The following is a 14,027-nucleotide window of genomic DNA, read 5'->3' as shown; positions in this document are numbered from 1 at the left end:
ACAAGATACATAGTTGCTTATATGTCAGACAGCAGATTGTTGATTGTTAGCTGGTCGATAGCCTAGTGTTGAAGCGAGCTGAGCCAATGTGCCGTGTTTTGCACAACTGCTTACAAGTGGGGTAGCACCAACAGTGTTTACAAGTACTTATGTATACGTCGGCGCACGGTTCTCGAACGAGTGCTCTATTTCATCAAAACACACACTGCTCGTATGATAAACCGTGACAACTTATGTCTTACCATGCCATATTCATGAAAAAACTAGTGAGGACGCATCTGTTTCGGCAACAATTACGATGGTTCTCACATGATTCACGGGCACACAAAAGTAGCAGCAGTTCCCATAGACGGATTCAAACAGAGTACTAGCCCCAGAGGGGTCGATAACAGGCAAGGTTCGGATAATTAGACACAATCCAAACTACTATTAAACACTAGCTGGGGCAACTATTTCATGCCTCGATCTAATTTGGGCTGGACACAAGACGGACCTTGCCATGAACATCATCGAGGACGTCCCGCAGCAGCTCAATCCTGTGAACCTTCATGAAGACAACCTTGTGGCCTTGCCACTGATAAACTTGTTTGTGGAGGCATGCCACGTCATCTTCCTGCGTAAGCTTGACAAGAACAGTATGCCTCACAAACGAAGGAGTAGCTTTGAACTTCTTGTGCTTCAGTACACCCTGGACAACACGCCTGACAACAGTGAGGCTGGAATACAACTCTTCATTGGTATAACCGCAAATGGCTTCCAGGATCCAACAGCCTAAGAACTCTGTTTTCCCAGTGCGTATATTCAGGTCGTCCGCCTCATAGCGAGTGACATGTACAACCACACAATCCTTGTCTGCATCAGGGCTCTAATTGAAACAGAAACAAATTCTGAATTACTTTTCAGTATAAGAAACACAAGTTATTTAAACCACTATGTATAGCATGGCATCGAAGCTAATAAAATTTTGCATTATTAATCACCACATACTTCCTTTTCTAAAAAAAATCACCACATACTTAGATGAAAAACCACAATCGAGATCGGCAAAGAAGGAAATCACCTTGGGCAGCTCGGTGGGGGGGGGACACATCCTCGAAGGGGGAAAACTGCTCCTGCAGTGCCACGGGGGCTGTAACCTCAAACAGGGCGTTGACCATCTCAGTAGTGGCCGTGAGCGTATCTGGGGTCGGCTCGGTGGTTGCCTCCATCTTCTTGGAGCTCTCTGTCTCGTGGGGATCAGCCTCCCGCGTCTGCTCCAATATCGGCAGATCTTTGCCTGGTTCTCCTTGGTCCATCATGAAACTGACGAATACTAGGAGACCACTGAAAGGAAAACACAATCGCAATGACAATGAAACAAAAAAGAGAGTGAGGATCGGTTACTGCTTTGCAAAAGTTCTTTTTTTTCTCTGAACGAAAATATACCAACATCACGGATCCGCTTACCTTCCCTTCGTTCGGAGAGAAGAACAGTGGCAGATGCGAGTGTTGCCTTTCTTGAAGACGGTGAGGGAGAAGGGGATTCAGCGAAGAGTGAAATGATGGTTGCTTCGTCCGTCAAACTTAGACTGCGGGGAGGTGGGGTTTTGTGATACGACGGCTCGTTACTGCCGCGCTACGACCGGGGTGACTCTCCGCCTGCATACTGCCTTCTAATTTGGTGGATGGCATTTGGGCCCGCGCGCTGCATGGCCCGCATGTCGGTGAACAAAAGTATAACGGCATTCAGTAGAGGGAGACGTTTCAATGACCTAGGAGGAGCCAGAAGCGGTAGAGTGTCTCCACTGTACTAGTAGTAATTGTTTTTCTGGGTAGCTGTAGAGTGTCTCCACTATACTAGTAGTAATTGTTTCTCTGGGCCCAAGACAAAACAGCCCATCCACACTAGTAAATAGTAAAATCAATTCAAAAGCCCATATATTTACTGAATGAGAGGCGCTACCCACACCCAGCACACCACCCCCCCCCCCCAAAAAAACCTGGGTGCTCTTCTTCCTCCTCGCTCCCACCCACCTCACGTCAGCTCGCTCCACTCGTACCCCCAAATTCCTCACCTCACTCCTACAGAAAACCCCAGCTCCCCTTCTTCCTCACTCCTACAGAAAACCCCCAGCTCCCCTTCTTCTTCGCTCGCACTACAACTAGGCTCGTCATTCGTTACTCTGCTCAAATCCGTGAGCGCGACGCGACGCCCTCGAGGAAAATGGAGTCGGATGACCCCAGCGCCAATAAGATGAGGCTCCCGCCAGCGGCGACGCCTGTTGTAGATCCCGCACCCGGCAGCGCGGGGAGAAGTGGCGACCCCGCCCCCACCGGATCCTAGGAACCCGTAGAATCTCGGGTGGACCGCATCAGCGATCTCCCGGACGCCGTCCTTGGGGAGATCATCTCGCTTCTCCCCACCAAGGATTGCTGCCGCACCCAAGTCCTCTCAATTCGGTGGCGCCCTCTATGGCGCGCCGTGCCCCTTAATCTCGACTGTCGTCAGCTATCTCTCTTCAATGATTTTGAAATCCCCAGAGCCATCATCTCCTCCCACCAGGGCTCCGTTCAAAGCCTCTGCATCCCGTCATGCTACCTGAGCAAGCATACTATGCCCTGCACGGTGGACGCCTGGCTGAAATCCCCTGAATTCACAGAACTACAGCTGCTTGAGTTCTACTATTCCCCTGGAAATCACATACCACATACCGAACGCCATGAACTTGTGCCCTCAGCACCGATGTCCATCTCGCGGTTTTCGTCCTCTCTCCACACCGCCACCTTTGCGCTGTGCTACCTACTAGACAATCTGGTACTAAACCTTCGACTCCCATTTCTCAAGAAACTTTCACTTGTGCGGGTTCGTATATCGGAGGCCTCATTGCACAGCATCATCCACTCCAGTTGCCCTGCGCTGGAGTGCTTGGTGCTTGTTTTCACAGTTAGAATCGGTTGTCTCCATTAAAGTCGCCTAACCTTGTAAGAATTGGAATTTCTTTTGACGGAAGGTAGCTCATCATCCAAGATGCCCCTTCACTTCAAAGGTTGATCCTTGATTCTAGTTATTCACCGTTGCAAATAACCGTCCTCTCTGTGCCTAAACTGGAGACCTTGGGTGTAATACATGATCGTTGTGCTCATTTCAATATGGTGTTTGGCTCCACAGTTCTTCAGGTACTTTATATTATCATCTACACTTGTAACCATAAGCTGCATTTTAAATTTCTGCGCATAATTTATATATCATCTTGGAGTACACATTTTGTACTAATATTATGTTCTATGCTCAATGAAGAGTTTCTCCATGGATGGCCTATCAATGGTGCTGGATTCTGTCAAGATCTTATATATCCAAATGAATAGTTTTGATCTGAACAAGATTATTGGCTTGCTGCAATGCTTTCCATGTTTGGAGAAGTTGTATATAAACGTGATAATTTCACGCACATTGGAAGCCCGCATATAGTGTACCAGAATTAACCGTTCAGCTGTTGCTCGTTCGACACTCTTCTTTTAGACCTTAACTGTTTTCAATCTTCATGTCTATTTAGGCAACAGGATGTGGTAAGAAAGTTATAACCAATCGGTGGATTCGTAAGCATCGGGATTTTCTCACTTCTCATGAGATTCGATTGAAGACAATAACGCTAGAACGATATGTAGCCAACCGTGCAAACACAAGATTTGTCACATTCTTCCTGCTGAATGCGAGGTTACTATTGTCCATGAGGCTTAAGTTTATCAGCAGCATGGTTTTGACGGATGGGTATGTCGAAGAGCAAAAAAAGGAGTTTCAGGTGGGCAAAAGAGCTTCTGAACGTGCCGGGCTTCTATTTACAACATATTGTGGTCATAATCCAGTAAATTTTACGACCCAGGATGTTCATTCTATGGACCTGACCGATCCATTTGACTGTGACTGCCGAAAACAATGCTGGAGTTAGATGTTGTTGCCCTTTTCAATCTGGTTTTTTGTAAACCTGATGAACAATTAACCCTCGTGCTTTTGTACAGTTTGTAAGCTGGAGTTAGATGTTCCTGCCCTTTTCAACTCGGCTGTGACTGTCATATTTTCTTTGAAACAAGGCAAATGGCTTGCCATTCGTTTAATTTAGAGTGAAATATTGTAACAAATCCCAACCAAGGGAAATAACATCACTCTCGCCGGCTGCTTGAGCTCACTGTGCATTACAGAAGCCAAGTGATTAGCCCCCACCAGCACCCACAAACTTATTTCGAACTAGCACATCAAATGGGCTGTAAATTTTCATAGGAAAGGCTGCATGACCGTGACAGATTTGGATTCTGACATTTGGGACCCGCGAGGAAATAGCCTATCCAAGGTGGTGTCGACTTACTAGCCAGCCAACAAACAATTCTGCCTACCAGCCGTTGGATTGACATCCAACATCTGTCGTGTATCTTCTATCTCTTGTCTTCTTCTTCCTCCACCCGCCCAAACCAAACCACCCCGTCGGCTCCGCCTGCTCCCGCCTCCCATGGCTGGCTGCGCCTCCACCGCCCTACCGTACGTACCCTCCAACGTTGGCCAGTCCCTCCCTCTATTCCCCCACACGTCATGTTATTCTCCGGCGACGTCAGCCCCAACATGCACCCGCGCCCGAACCAGTCAACCCTCGTACTCCCCTCCGCATGCGACTGGACCGGCGCATCTTCAACGGCTCCTGTTCGTTCCGTCCGAGGCCTCGTCGTCATCCTTCGCTTTGCGGCCTTGGTTCGCTCGCCGTGCGCGGTGCGCCGCCCTCTTGCGTTGTCAACGTCGTCAACAACCGAGAGGAACAAGGAGATGACTGTACGTGGAGAGGATGACAGTAGGGACCCACCAGCGTCATGGCAGTACGCAAGCAAGTGCCTCTATAGTAAAAGCCCAAAAATATGGTTCCTCCTAATGGTTGGACATCTGGGGCTCACGCCATTGTTAACGTAGTCAATAAACGAGAGAATTACACTACGAGCGGCTGACACCAGGGACCCAGCAAGTCGCACAGTTTTTTTAGGAACAAGCAGTTGTTATTTATACTAGTTTTAGCGACGGATCAGGGTAACGACGGGGCTATGCGGGGGCTGTGGCCCGTCTAGCCAGGGTTTTATTTATGTTTACCACATCATGAGCCCAGTTGTGTTTTTTCTTGCTGAAAATGATTAGCCCAGTTCTATTTTTTAAAGAAATACCCAAACAAGGCCTACTTGCTTTATCGACCCTGCTGGGCTGCAAATCTTTCAAGACGAGGAGAGTTTCATTCGGTTTTCCCAGAAATGGGTTGTACATTTTTAAAACACATCAAACCGGGAATTAGTTTCAATTTTTTCATTACAAGATCTTAAATTCCATTGATTTATACGCGTGGACAATTATTTGGATTTTATATTTATATAAATTATTTTTCAAAATAGCTTGAATGTGAATCGATATTTCTGGATTAAAAACAGTTGACCGCACCGAAATATGCAAAATTTCGTATACTTTTTAACCGTGGCCACAATATGGGGTGTAATGCTAATAAAAAGAAGATGGGCTCCAAAAAAATTCTTAAGAATTAGCAAATGGGTTGTACATTATTAGAAATAATGGCAGATGGGCTGTATGCTATTTTCCACATATTTGAGGCTGACTTGTGCGCCTACTACAGGTTGACGCGTATGCTTTCATAAAAAAAAGGTTGACGCACACGCAACGCCCTGTCAACTTAGTCAACACACGAGAGCAGTGGCTGTTGGATGTCCATCCAACGGCTGTCGTGCTTCTTCAATCTCTGCTCTTCATGCTCCAGCCGCTCAAACAAGCGCCGGCGGGACTGCCTGCTCCCTCCTCCCGCGGCCGGCTATGCTGCCGCGCAGGCCTCACGGCCCCACCGTACTCCCATCGCTGGCCTAGCCATCCCTCTACTCACCCACACATGCTGTTATTCTCCGGCGACGGCAGACAACCAGTAAACCCTCGTACTCCTCCGCGTGGGAAACAACTGCCGAGTATTCCCTGGCTCCGTGTCGTTCCCTTCCTAGGCCTCGCCGTCGTCCACCGCCCTGGTGCTCTCGGCGCGGCCTGGTCAACGTGGTCAATGAACGACATCCATCGGAAGTGGACTGTACGTGGAGAGGCTGACAGCTGGGTCCATGGCCGCACGTAAGGAAATGCCTCCTTATTACGCGCAAAATAATGATTCCTCCACCTGACAGCTAGGACCCACAGGAAGGGCCTCTGTATTTCGTGAAAAAACGTTCCCCCCGCTGATAGGTCGGACCCACCAGCTATATCTTCGCACGCAAGGAAGTGACTCCTTATTACGCCCAAAAAAATGAATACCCCCTACTAGCTGGGACCCACCATATTGTTGGGCTGACTTGTGGGCCTACTAAGTTGACGGGGATGGAGGGCTTTGTCAACTTAGTCAATACTCCAGTGACCGTATGATGTCCATCCAACGGCCATAGTGCTTCTTCAACCTCTGGTCTTCTTGCTCCAGCCGCCCAAAGTAGCGCCGGTCGTGCCGCCTGCTCCTGCCTCCCGTGGCCGGCTGTGCTACCGCGGAGGCCTCACTGCCCCCATACTACTCCCACCACTGGCCAAGCCATCCCTCCACTCGCCCACACCCCCTGTTATTCTGCGGCGACGGCAGCCTCACACGACAGCCGAACCAGTGAACGCTCGTACTCCTCTCCGCGTGGGCATCCACTGCCGCGTCTTGCCCGGCTCCGCGTCGTCCCCTTCCTAGGCCTCGCCGTCGTCCACCGCCGTGGTGCTCTCAGCGCGGCGTGGTCAATGTGGTCAACGACCGACTTCCATCGGAAGAGTACTGTACGTGGAGAGGCTGACAGCTGGGTCCACGGCAGCCGCAAGGAAGTGCCTCCTTATTCCGCGGAAAATAATTATTTCTCCACCTGACAGCGGGGACCCACCGGACGGGCCACCAGTATTTTGCGAAAAAAATCGTTTCCCCCTGACTGCTGGGACCCATCGGACGGGCCATCGTATTTCGCGAAAAAAATGTTCCCCCCGCTGTCAGCTCGGACCCACCGGAAGTGCCTCCTTATTACGCACAAAAAAAGAATACTCCCCCGGCTAGCTGGGACCCACCTTGGTGGGAGGCTTACTTGTGGGCCTACTAAGTTGACGGGGACGAAGGGCTTTGTCAACTTAGTCAATATGAACGATTCTAGCTCCAGTGACCGTACGATGTCCATCCAACGCCCGTAGTGCTTCTTCAACCTCTTGGCTTCTTGCTCCAGTCGCCCAAAGCAGCGCCGGTCGTGCCGCATGCTCCTGCCTCCCGTGGCCGGCTGTGCTGCCGTAGAGGCCTCACCGCCCCCTACTATTCCCACCCTGGCCAGGCCCTGCGGCGACGGCAGCCTCACACCGCAGCCGAACCAGTGAACCCTCGTACTCCTCTCTGCGCGGGTTTCCACTGCCGCGTCTTCCCCGGCTCCGCGTCGTCCCCTTCCTAGGCCTCGCCGTCGTCCACCGCAGTGGTGCTCTCCGCGCGGCGTGGTCAACGTGGTCAAGGAACGACTTCCATCGGAAGAGTACTGTACGTGGAGAGGCTGACATCTGGGTCCACGGCCACAACCCAGTTTTTTGTGATTTGCCAAGTAAGTCGCTTTGTCAGGCCTGTTGGGCTGCAAATCTTTCAAGACGAGGAGAGCTTTCATTCGGCTGGCCGAGAAAATGGCCCATCAGTAATGAGAAATAGGTTGTACATTTTTAAAACACATCAAACCGGCAATTAGTTTCAAATATATTTTTTTTCATTTCAAGATTTTAAATTACATTAATTTTTATGCGTGGAGAATTTGTTGGATTTTATATTGATATACATTTATTTTTAAAATCAGTTTGAATGTGAGTCGAAATTTCGGGATTAAAAACAGTTCGGACCGCACCGAAATATAGAAAATTTCGTATAATTTTTTAACCGTGGCCACTATATGGGCTGTAATGCTAACAAAAAGAATATGGGCTCCAAAAAAACCTTAAGAATTAGCAAATGGGTTGTAAATTATTAGAAATAATGGCAGATGGGTTGTATGTTGTTTTCCACTGATTTGAGGCTTTCCTAAAAAAAGGTTGACGCACAAGCACTGACTGTTGGATGTCCATCCAACGGCCGTCGTGCTTCTTCAATCTCTGCTCTTCCTGCTCCAGCCGCTCAAACAAGCGTCGACGGGACTGCCTGCTCCGTCCTCCCCGCGGCCGGCTGTGCTGCCGCGCAGGCCTCACCGCCCCACCGTACTCCCATCGCTGGCTTAGCCATCCCTCTACTCACTCACACCTGCTGTTATTCTCCGGCGACGACAGACGAACCAGTAAACCCTCGTACAGTCATACTCCCCTCCGCGTGGGAAACAACTGCCGAGTCTTCCCTGCCTCCGTGTCGTCCCCTTCCTAGGCCTCACCGTCGTCCACCGCCGTGGTGCTCTCGGCGCGTCGTGGTCAATGTGGTCAACGACCGACTTCCATCGGAAGAGTACTGTGCGTGGAGACGCTGACAGCTGGGTCCACGGCCGCAGCAAGGAAGTGCCTCCTTATTACGCGCAAAATAATTATTCCTCCACCTGACAGCGGGGACCCACCGGACGGGCCACCGTATTTCGCGAAAAAACGTTTCCCCCCTGACTGCTGGGACCCACCAGCTACACCTTCGCACGCAAGGAAGTGCGTCCAGGCAAAAAAACAAAACGATTCGCCCCCCTAACTGCTGGGACCCACCAGCTACATCTTTGCACGCAAGGAAGTGCCTGACAGTCGGGACCCACCTGGTCGAAGCGTACGTAGCGTTGTCATTCTGGTCGCGAACGTGTACGTACATATATACTGGTGGATGTAGAGGCGCGCACGTGTCGTAGTAGAGGCGCGTACGTGTCGTAGTAGAGGCGCGTACGTAGCATGTACACGTACGTACAGCGGCCAGGGTGCAAGAAAGAAAATACGGCCACGTATGTGTACATACGAGCGGGGTCTCGAACGCCTACTCGCGCATACGTACGGCCAGGGCTCGTGTACATGGCTGGGTCGGAACGGAGAAACATCGTCGTCGTCGTGTTCATGGGGAGGCAACGGAATGCGTCGTGTTCATGGGGAGGCAATGGAATGCGTCGTGTTCATCGGGAGGCAAAGGAACGCGTGGGAGCCAACCGGCTGGGTCGGAACGGAATGCGTGGTCGTGTTCATCGGGAGGGCTTGGACGGAACAAGCGATGGAAACGAGGCCTGGCATACCGCAGAACGGAGGAAACGGACCTCCTACGGTCGAAACAGGGGTCCCGTTGATCGGGAGGGGTGTGGCGTACCGCAAAACGGAGGAAACGGACCTCCTACGGTCGAAACGGGGGTCCTGTTGATCGGGAGGGGTGTGGCGTACCGCAAAACGGATGAAACGGACCTCCTACGGTCGAAACGGGGGTCCTGTTGATCGGGAGGGGTGTGGCGTACCGCAAAACGGATGAAACGGACCTCCTACGGTCGAAACGGGGGTCCTGTTGATCGGGAGGGGTGTGGCGTACCGCAAAACGACGAAACAGACCTCCTACGGTCGAAACGGGGGTCCTATTCATCGGGAGCGGTGTGGCGTACCGCAAAACGGGACTCCACGGAATACTGTTCATCTCCACCGTCGACCTCCTCCAGCCTCCACGGGCTCCTGTTCATCCAGCCTCCACCGCGTGCTACTCCACCAGCTACTGTTCAACCACTCCTCCACCGTCGAAGCGTACGTAGCATTGTCATTCTAGTCGCGAACGTGTACGTACATATATACTGGTGGATGTAGAGGTGCGCACGTGTCGTAGTAGAGGCGCGCACGTAGCATGTACACGTACATACAGCGGCCAGGGTGCAAGAAAGAAAATACGGCCACGTATGTGTACATACGGGCGGGGTCTCGAACGCCTACTCGCGCATACGTACGGCGAGGGCTCGTTGACATGGCTGGGTCGGAACAGAGAAACAACGTCGTCGTCGTGTTCATGGGGAGGCAATGGAATGCGTCGTGTTCATGGGGAGGCAACGGAATGCGTCGTGTTCATCGGGAGGCAACGGAATGTGTGGGAGCCAACCGACTGGGTCGGAACGGAATGCATGGTCGTGTTCATTAGGAGGGCTTGGACGGAACAGGCGATGGAAACGATGCCTGGCATACCGCAAAACGGAGGAAACGGACCTCCTACGTTCGGAACGGGGTCCTGTTGATCGGGAGGGGTGTGGTGTACCGCAAAACGGAGGAAATGGACCTCCTACGGTCGAAACGGGGGTCCTGTTGATCGGGAGGGGTGTGGCGTACCGCAAAACGGACGAAACGGACCTCCTACGGTCGAAACGGGGGTCCTGTTGATCGGGAGGGGTGTGGCGTACCGCAAAACGGACGAAACGGACCTCCTACGGTCGAAACGGGGGTCCTGTTCATCGGGAGGGGTGTGGCGTACCGAAAAAGGGACTCCATGGGCTACTGTTCATCTCCACCGTCGACCTCCTCCAGCCTCCACGGGCTACCGTCGACCTCCTCCAGCCTCCACGGGCTCCTGTTCATCCAGCCTCCACTGCGCGCTACTCCACCGGCTACTGTTCAACCACCCCTCCATGGGCACCCCTCCACCGTCTACTGTTCATCCAGCCCTCCACACCACGGGGTCATGTTCAACCACCCCTCCACGGGCACGCCTCCACCGTCTACTGTTCATCCAGCCCTCCACACCACGGGGTCCTATTCATCTAGAGGCAACGCCACCGCTCACTGTTCATCCAACCCCCCCGGCAACGCTCACTGTTCATCCCAGAGGCAGCATCGATCGGCTTCAGTTAGCAGCAGTAGCGAAGGAATCACTCGATCGGGTTCAGTTAACAGCCATCGATCGATCGCTCGGGTTCAGTAACGTGTAGCCTGCAGTGCAATCGCTCGGGTTCAGTTAGAGCCCAACGCCTCGCTCGGGTTCAGTTAGAGCCAACGCCTCGCACACACGCGCGTACGTGTACGAGAGAAACGCGCATCGCTCGGCCCCCGACCTCCCACCGTAACCGGGAACTCCCCAAAATTTTCCTCGCCCTCGCTTCTACCACGGTTTTTCCCGTCATGGACGGCCCAAAGAATGTCATGCAGCTGCGTCTCCGGCCCGCCCAGGACGAAAAGCCCATTTTCTGTCATGATTTTTTGTCATAGAAGTAGGAGCCCACCACATCTATGATGATACCGGGTTTTGTCACAATTATCGTCATAGAAGTGTCATATGTATGACAGAAAAAAAATTCGTTCGACCCAAAATGTCACGGATGTGTCTTTTTTTTGTAGTGTTCCTTGTTGGAATAGGAGAAGGGGGGAAAGAAGTGGAGGAGAAGAAGGAAAAGGGGGGGCGCCGCCCCCTCTCCTTGTCCTATTTGGACTAGGGGGAGGGGCGCGTGGCCCTTGCCCTGGCCGCCTCTCCTCTTCTCCACTAAGGCCCACTATGTCCCATTAAACCCCCGGGGGGTTCCGGTAACCCCTCGGTACTCCGGTAAAATCCCGATTTCACCCGGAACACTTCCGATATCCAAATATAGGCTTCCAATATATCAATCTTCATGTCTCGACCATTTCGAGACTCCTCGTCATGTCCGTGATCACATCCGGGACTCCGAACAACCTTCGGTACATCAAAACTCATAAACTCATAATATAATTGTCATTGAAACTTTAAGCGTGCGGACCCTACGGGTTCGAGAACTATGTAGACATGACCGAGACACATCTCCGGTCAATAACCAATAGCGGAACCTAGATGCTCATATTGGCTCCCACATATTCTACGAAGATCTTTATCGGTCAGACCGCATAACAACATACGTTGTTCCCTTTGTCATCGGTATGTTACTTGCCCGAGATTCGATCGTCGGTATCTCAATACCTAGTTCAATCTCGTTACCAGAAAGTCTCTTTACTCGTTTCATAATACATCATCCCACAACTAACTCATTAGTTGCAATGCTTGCAAGGCTTAAGTGATGTGCATTACCGAGTGGGCCCAGAGATACCTCTCCGACAATCGGAGTGACAAATCCTAATCTCGAAATACGCCAACCCAACAAGTACCTTCGGAGACACCTATAGAGCACCTTTATAATCACCCAGTTACGTTGTGAAGTTTGGTAGCACACAAAGTGTTCCTCCGGTAAACGGGAGTTGCATAATCTCATAGTCATAGGAACATGTATAAGTCATGAAGAAAGCAATAGCAACATACTAAACGATCAAATGCTAAGCTAACGGAATGGGTCAAGTCAATCACATCATTCTCCTAATGATGTGATCCTGTTAATCAAATGACAACTCATGTCTATGGTTAGGAAACTTAACCATCTTTGATTAACGAGCTAGTCAAGTAGAGGCATACTAGTGACACTCTGTTTGTCTATGTATTCACACAAATATTATGTTTCCGGTTAATACAATTCTAGCATGAATAATAAACATTTATCATGAAATAAGGAAATAAATAATAACTTTATTATTGCCTCTAGGGCATATTTCCTTCACTATGGACCCGAAGATCTGAGGTAAACTACTCACACATCATCGGAGAGGCTATGGTGTTGATGTAGAAGCCCTCCGTGATCAATGCCCCCTCCGGCGGAGCGCCGGAAAAGGCCCCAAGATGGGATCTCACGCGTACAGAAGGTTGCGGCGGTGGAAATAGGGTTTTTGCTCCGTATCTGGTGTTTCCAGGGTATATGGGTATATATAGGAGGAAGAAGTACGTCGGTGGAGCAACGAGGGGCCCACGAGGGTGGAGGGCGCGCCCAGGGGGTAGGCGCGCCCCCTGCCTCGTGCCTTCCTCGTTGATTGCTTTACGTATACTCCAAGTCCTCTAGATCACGTTTGTTCCGAAAATCACGTTCCCGAAGATTTCATTCCGTTTGGACTCCGTTTGATATCCTTTTCCTTCGAAACACTGAAATAGGCAAAAAAACAACAATCTGGGTTGGGCCTCCGGTTAATAGGTTAGTCCCAAAAATAATATAAAAGTGTATAATAAAGCCCATTAAACATCCAAAACAGAATATAATATAGCATGGAACAATCAAAAATTATAGATACGTTGGAGACGTATCACGGCCCAACGCGCTGACCCAAACGGACGCGCGTCCGCTTTTCGTCCACGGGCGACCCATTCCCGGCCCATTTTTGAGCCGGATTTGCGTCGGAGCGGACACGCGACGGACGCGCGCAGGCTCACCTTCTCCTCTCCCCGGGCCCGCTGGTCGGTGGCACATTGGCCTCCCCTCTCACCCCCAGCCAACAGCAACCCTCACCCGCCTCCTTCGTCGCCGACGCCGACGCCCATTTTTGTCGGCGACTCTGCCAGCTGCCGCTGCCTCCACATCCGCCCAGCAACGCCGCCCACTCCCCCGTCGCCCGCCACTGCCGTCTTGCCGCCGGGGAGCAAACTGCTTCCCACCGCCCCCCACCACAAAGCCGCCCGCGACCAAGAAGCCGCCTCGCCGCCCCGGCCAGATCCGACCGGCACGCTCGTCGGACGCCGGCCCACTCGTCGGACGCCGGCAGGGCAGCTAGTTGGTCCGTGCGTGCCGCGACTCCCCTCGCCGGCCGTCTCCTTCTTCGACGCCCGCAAGCTGTTCGACAGTTTGCCAAGGTACGAAATGGACTCCGCCGATGAGTTCTTTTTCCACAATTTCCTTTGCGACTCCGACGATTCGTCATCCGACGACGAGGAGGAGATATTGGCTGCCGTGTTGGTCCATCACCACCTCAACAGCCAGCGGCCGTTGTTCCGTGGCTCTATTCCGGGCCACCTTCTGGCGTTGAATCGCAACCGAGAGAGCGAGCATTTCCTTCTTTGGAAGGACTACTTTGATACAACAAACCCGTTGTTCAAACATCAAAAATTCCGCCGCCGTTTCCGTATGAGTAGGCATCTTTTCAACCGTATTAGAGAGGGGGTGGTCGGCTATGATGACTATTTCGAGTGCAAAGAGGATGCCGTCGGCAAGATCGGTTTCTCCTCTTATCAGAAATGCACTGCCGCCATCCGAATGCTTGCATA

This window comes from Triticum aestivum, chromosome 3D (assembly GCF_018294505.1).
Source record: "Triticum aestivum cultivar Chinese Spring chromosome 3D, IWGSC CS RefSeq v2.1, whole genome shotgun sequence".
NCBI classification, from domain to species: Eukaryota; Viridiplantae; Streptophyta; class Magnoliopsida; order Poales; family Poaceae; genus Triticum; species Triticum aestivum.
The sequence above is the reverse complement of the archived record's forward strand: the minus strand, read 5'-3'. Positions refer to the sequence as shown.